The 6,802-nt window shown below is 32.1% G+C and overlaps 1 protein-coding gene across 3 annotated transcripts in view; it reads left to right on the forward strand.

The window, feature by feature from the left end:
* The first annotated feature begins 567 nt into the window (after positions 1-567).
* LOC129803199 (RNA-binding protein fusilli) overlaps positions 568-6,802 on the forward strand; it is a 110,922-nt gene continuing 104,687 nt past the window's right edge. For 2 of the 3 annotated variants that reach the window (XM_055849612.1, XM_055849610.1), the window contains exon 1: positions 568-1,320. The gene's annotated coding sequence lies outside the window, so the exon portion shown is untranslated. The remainder of the gene's footprint in view (positions 1,321-6,802) is intronic. The other variant, XM_055849611.1, reaches the window with a different exon arrangement.

The following is a 6,802-nucleotide window of genomic DNA, read 5'->3' on the forward strand; positions in this document are numbered from 1 at the left end:
CTTGGAACCTTGTAAAGAGTTTACCATCTTTATTTACTCTATAATCATTCTCAATATATTTTAAAATGCATAAAAATATAGACATAGCTTTGGTGCCCTATTTCGGCCACCTTCTTTCTCATAGTTCCTTGCCCTTCGGGAATTCTTCCAATGTCTTTTTCACGTCATCTCGTTTGTCGAAGCTACATTTTTTGTTATTCTTTTGCATTGTATAATCTCTAGAGTACGTAAAATCTAAAAGTTCATGGAAATTCGAGGAACAAAAAAGGTGGCCGAAATTGCAAGCTGGCCGGAATTTGGTACACTTACCCTAAATAATATATTTTTGGTTATTTTCACGAAACTAAAAGAGCGGGAAAAAATACAAAAATATGAATATTTCCGTTAAATCATCGGGTAACACTACGCGATCGTCAAGTTTATTTTTTGTTCGTGAGATTCGTGCAGAAAAAAGGCGCGATGATATCAGCTGATCGCGATTTTCAGGATTGTCTGTATTTTTTACCTACTTGAGACCAAGATTTCCAGAAGATTATCCATGGGGTTGTGTCAGATTGTGGTTAAAGTGAAAAAGAATTCCCATGGAGCTTCATGAGGCCACCGCGGTAGCGCTGAAGGTGACATCGACTTCTCATCGATTCGTCTCACCTGCCACAGGTGCGAAGTAGTCTCGATTCCCAGTCATTTTGTGCCTTCAGTCTGTCTCACCCTCTCCTCGGACACGTAGCAATTCCAAAAAGTAGTGAAGCCCCCAAGTGAGTGGCAATTTGCTAAAGTTCACAGTGATTGCGCCTTCATTGAGACCTTCTCACCTGTGTGCTGCCCCAAATTTTTACCTGTGATACTTTGAAGAGAACACTCAGTTTTCCCAGTAAAAACGCCCGGAATTCCCGTGGACAGTGGAGTGTGTGTGTGTGTTGGACGCAAAGTGCATTGAAACTTGAGCAATTCCATTAAATATAATGACGATTCCGCTTCGATGCCTTTAGTGAGAAGTTGGAAGGCTTGTTTTCTAGACATTTCTACCTAAAAAAAAAGAGCTTAGTGTGCAACAAGTGTTTCGAGACACTCATAAAAGAGCCTAACGGTACCTGTTGCGTCCGGACACTTTTTTTTATTAGCCTTTTGACACGTGTGTCAAGCTAAAAGTCCTTGCCTGTGGCTCCTGGTGATCATCCGTGAGATTAAGTAGTGGGAAATGTGTAAAAAGCATCTTCGTGGCATCTGAAGTGCTTCATCCCGGACGCGAGAGTAAGACGAATTGACCAAGACACCTCTGCCGTGGACAATTTCTCTTCAAGCCACTTCAATCTTCTTTGGGTGTGTATTGGAAAACCGACGGTGTTACAGTGTGACGCAAAATGTTCATTTTTATTTAAATCCAGGGATTCAGTCTCAGAGATCCCGGGATGTTTCCTAATCCCTGCCCGTAAAGTGATCTTCTGACTAGAGGTTTAGCCTTGTTCCTTGTCTTGTCTATTTAATATCAAAATAATATAAAATATTCTTTGCATTTAAGATTAAATCCTTATTAAAATTCTTTTGAAAACCTATTTTATTAATTTACTAAAAAAGTTAAATCGTTTGGCTAAACTGGGCTAAACCTTATGTCAGAAAATCATTTAGAATCTTAAAAAAATAAAATAAAATATTTTATTTAAGAAATTATCCGCAAAACTAAAGTTCAATCTTAAAAAAAAAAACAGAAAAAATAACTTTAAAATGAGTATTTCTAATTTTCTTTTATTCTTCAAAAATATCCAAACGTGAAAATATCTTTCAAGTTCATTTGCGGCTTGATACAGACATTTTCTATCGATTCTGTGGAATTTTATTGGCAATTGAGACTTCTGTTTAGCTTTCGAATATCTTATCATCGCCAGTATCTTATCTAAAATATCCCCAAAATTCGTTAGTATATTTAGATATTTTTTATCAAGTGGGGCAAAATTTTAAATTAATTTTGATCATTTTGATACATTTCATTCGTTAACCATTATTTACATGCAATTAAATATTTTGGCATGTAAAATATTTTAACTTAATGCCTTTTCTGATTGGCTGGATCTTGACAGCCTTCAAAATCATTCAAATTTCCGACTAATCAACAGATTGGGATTTAATTAATTGAAATCTCTACTAAAAATTGCATTTTACAGCTGAAATAAACTTCTTCAATACGTTTTTACGGCATTTAGAATAATAAGGAAATTGTCAAAGTAATCACCTAAATAGGTTATAAATGGCTTCTGCACACTTTTTTAGATCAAGAAGATTTAATTAACCCTTTAAGGACGATTGGAACACCGGTGTCCCATAAAAAAACAATTTTTCCTGACTACCTAAAGATATTTTTTCCCTATATTTGCACGTAATTGCAAAGTAGAAGGTTGAAAGGATCTAGGATATTTTTTGCAAGTCTTCAGCTATTTGCTTATATAGTAAATTTTCAAGCTCAAAACTGACGATTTTTTAAATTCTCATAATGTTAATTAATTTTAATTATTTTTTATATTTCCAATTTTTTTAAGCAAAACCGTTTTGGAAAAGGAAACTGCAATAGTCAAACATAATATTTTTCATTAGAGTGAAAATTATCACTCATTGGTATTGTCAGAAAAATTACTTAAATTTTTAGGCTATTTTTGTCCCTATTGCTCATAGAGGTAAAAAATACACCGAATCAGACTCTCTCGGATTTTCTAAGGCTAGATATAAGACCTTTTACTGATTTTGTCTATCGGTTTCATTTTTACTGCTGATTTTTGGTCCGCCAAAACTGCCTTGTCGTTAAAGGGTTAAATCAAAATTCACATGTCTTTCTCACGCGTTTTGCATATATCTATCTTATTCTTTTGCACTCCAAATTCGACTGAACTAAATTGAATTTCTTGTGATGTTTCAAAGGAAAAGAAGAGTGCGAAAAAGGAGTTCCGGAGCCATAAGGACAGATTATCACAAAGATTAATAACACTGTGCAACAATTTCAAACTTTTTTTTTGTCGCCGGGTTCTCATGCTACTTTTTCTATTGCTAGGGTCAAATGATTTACGAAAATACTTATCATTTTGATTTCATTTGGATTTTGCGACTGGTATTTACGAAAAACGGTTTTTTCCGTTTTTTGATACTTGGGTGCCTATATCTCCGAATCTACTGAACCGATTTATTTCTCACTAAGGAATAATTTGTTCTCCTTTAGATGCCCGATAAATCCTCTGAACAGATGAAGTTCGTACAACCGACACCAGGGGCGCTGTAGTCCCATAAATGTCAGAAAACATGTAAAAATCGAAATTTGTAGCAACTTTGATCAAGAATATCTCGAAAACTAAAACTGTTATTAACAATCTTATTTATGGGTTTGATAGAGAATTTTATTAGCTACATTTTTGTTCATATACAACTTTTTGCTCAGATTATTTTTTAGCCTCGAAATAGAGGTTCAAACGAAAAATGAGCACCCAGCCAACTAGAGAAAACCCTCATTATTTCACACATTTTGACTTTTTCTTTTCAAGTTGAGGTAAATCCAGGATATTTTCATACTTTTTCTAAATTGCATAAGTTTAATAAATATATACATATTTTTTCTTTTACATCGGAAAATTTCTTAGCCCAAGATACACAGTCTCAAAGATGGCGTGACGCGCTTCATATTTCACTTGTGATTTTTGACAAAAATTTTAAAGTGCTCTATTTCGGGAAGAGGCCAAGATATTTTTTGCTATTTTTTTTTAAATCTGACATGTAATTTTATTCTCTTTAAAGGCGTCTCCAAACTTTCCCCTATCATTGTAGGAAGCAACGTCAAAATAAAAAAAAGGCAATTTGTTTATGAAAATTGATTCTAGTGTATAGACACCATAAATCGACATACTTTTGATTTTTTTTAAATTAAAAAGTATATTATTAACATAAAAAACTACATTCCCTCAAAGAAAGAGGGTCCACTTTTTTGTTGAACTACTTAATTTTTTTTTTTTTTGGAAATTCCCCAAAACAATTGAGTAGTTAAACTCAAAAATGGATAGACTTCTTTTCAGGGAGTATAGCACCACAATAGTATTTACCAAAAGGAAAAATATTGAAACTTTTGGATTTGGTATTTAAAAAAAAGAGTCCAAAAAAATTTTTTTTGTCAAAAACAAAACTTTAACATATATTTGGCACATATACTCTATTTTGAAAATGTTTTAGACTTTTATTGCGAAATATATAAATAAAAAGTCCAGTACGACTCTGATAGTATTAATTCCTAAAAATTTCAAACACAGTGAAAAATATGTAAAAATATGTAAAATTTCAAATTTAATGTCAAACTTTTAAACTACTTTTGTCGAGTAACAATCTGAGTCAATTTTGAATGAGTGAAATAGTAACTTCAACAAGAAAAATAACTTAGAATATTGCAGACATGACATGTGTTGACTCTATTGGAGTCGTACTGTATTTTTTTTGAAAAGTAAAGTGATCAAAGTCTAAAACATTTTAAAAAAAAAATAGCGTATATGTACTAAAAATGTGAAAAACTTTTGTTTTTACCAAAAAAAAAATTTGAACTTTTTTTTCTTTTAAATACCAAATCCAAAAGTTTCAATATTTTTCCTTTTGGTAAATACTATTGTGGTGCTATACTCCCTGAAAAGAAGTCTATCCATTTTTGAGTTTAACTACTCAATTGTTTTGGGGAATTTCCAAAAAAAAAAAAAAATTAAGTAGTTCAACAAAAAAGTGGACCCTCTTTCTTTGAGGGAATGTAGTTTTTTATGTTAATAATATACTTTTTAATTTAAAAAAAATCAAAAGTATGTCGATTTATGGTGTCTATACACTAGAATCAATTTTCATAAACAAATTGCCTTTTTTTTATTTTGACGTTGCTTCCTACAATGATAGGGGAAAGTTTGGAGACGCCTTTAAAGAGAATAAAATTACATGTCAGATTTAAAAAAAAAATAGCAAAAAATATCTTGGCCTCTTCCCGAAATAGAGCACTTTAAAATTTTTGTCAAAAATCACAAGTGAAATATGAAGCGCGTCACGCCATCTTTGAGACTGTGTATCTTGGGCTAAGAAATTTTCCGATGTAAAAGAAAAAATATGTATATATTTATTAAACTTATGCAATTTAGAAAAAGTATGAAAATATCCTGGATTTACCTCAACTTGAAAAGAAAAAGTCAAAATGTGTGAAATAATGAGGGTTTTCTCTAGTTGGCTGGGTGCTCATTTTTCGTTTGAACCTCTATTTCGAGGCTAAAAAATAATCTGAGCAAAAAGTTGTATATGAACAAAAATGTAGCTAATAAAATTCTCTATCAAACCCATAAATAAGATTGTTAAGAACAGTTTTAGTTTTCGAGATATTCTTGATCAAAGTTGCTACAAATTTCGATTTTTACATGTTTTCTGACATTTATGGGACTACAGCGCCCCTGGTGTCGGTTGTACGAACTTCATCTGTTCAGAGGATTTATCGGGCATCTAAAGGAGAACAAATTATTCCTTAGTGAGAAATAAATCGGTTCAGTAGATTCGGAGATATAGGCACCCAAGTATCAAAAAACGGAAAAAACCGTTTTTCGTAAATACCAGTCGCAAAATCCAAATGAAATCAAAATGATAAGTATTTTCGTAAATCATTTGACCCTAGCAATAGAAAAAGTAGCATGAGAACCCGGCGACAAAAAAAAAGTTTGAAATTGTTGCACAGTGTTATGGGTTTGAATGGTGTCTCATTTATTTTTCTTCATTTTTTTTTCCAAAGGGCCATTCATTTATTTTCTCGCCAAATCATTGGCATTTGTGATTTTTTACTGTCGCAGGCAAAGGAAATAATTAAGTACTCTTTTTTTATGGTAAAATAATTTGTTAGTCAACATATTCAATATTATTTGGACAGAAAACATCACGTTTTTCCGAGATTATTCCTCGCGACAATTTTCATTAGTGTTTATCCTATGGAAATGGGCTCCAAGAAGACAAAAATAAATCGCTCCTGAGAAATGTGCGTGACTGGATTTTCAATTAGTCAAATTCTTATACCATTGAGAACCAAAGTAATGGAAAATCTTGAGAGGATAAAGATATATGTCCCTGGCATAAAGATATAAAGTGTATCTACTTTAAAGCACAATCCTACTATAAATTCTTCCACAATTTTTATCAATTATTTCCACACGAGACACATAAAAATGATCATACTGCAAGCTCTTTGAGTGCTCCCTTACCATCGAGAGCCATATATTGTATGTATTCAGAAAACCATTGAAAGTATGAAATTCAAATCAGGTTCTACGTACATTTTCCTTAGAAGCAAAAGCACAAGATATATGTATAATCTACGTCTACATACATTTTCAATGCGTCTTAAATTGACTCTCGTGTAATCATGGAAGTATTGATGTAATATAGCAAAAGATTTCCGAAAACTTATATCATTTGCAGAATGATTATAATTTAGATGGTTCAGTGAATTAAATAATTGAAGTTAAAACCGCAACTCTACGCTGCTGCAATTTCCTTTAAATACAACCTAGAACTTGTCTGTAATTAAAGTAATGGCATATTACAATTCATGTTGAAGAAAGTTTTATAAACTAATGTTAGAGACGAGGAAGGTACTAATTATAGTGATAGTCACATAAGACTTTGGTATAGAAGGATACATTCTCTGAACTCAGTAAAAGATATCATCCAAACTTAATTTGTTGAAGGTCAGATACACTAATATTTTCACTCATTATTATACTTTATACAGGAGGGGTTAAAGATATTAACTAAATACATATGCAATCCT

The sequence above is a fragment of the Phlebotomus papatasi genome, chromosome 2 (genome assembly GCF_024763615.1).
Source record: "Phlebotomus papatasi isolate M1 chromosome 2, Ppap_2.1, whole genome shotgun sequence".
Classification (NCBI taxonomy): Eukaryota; Metazoa; Arthropoda; class Insecta; order Diptera; family Psychodidae; genus Phlebotomus; species Phlebotomus papatasi.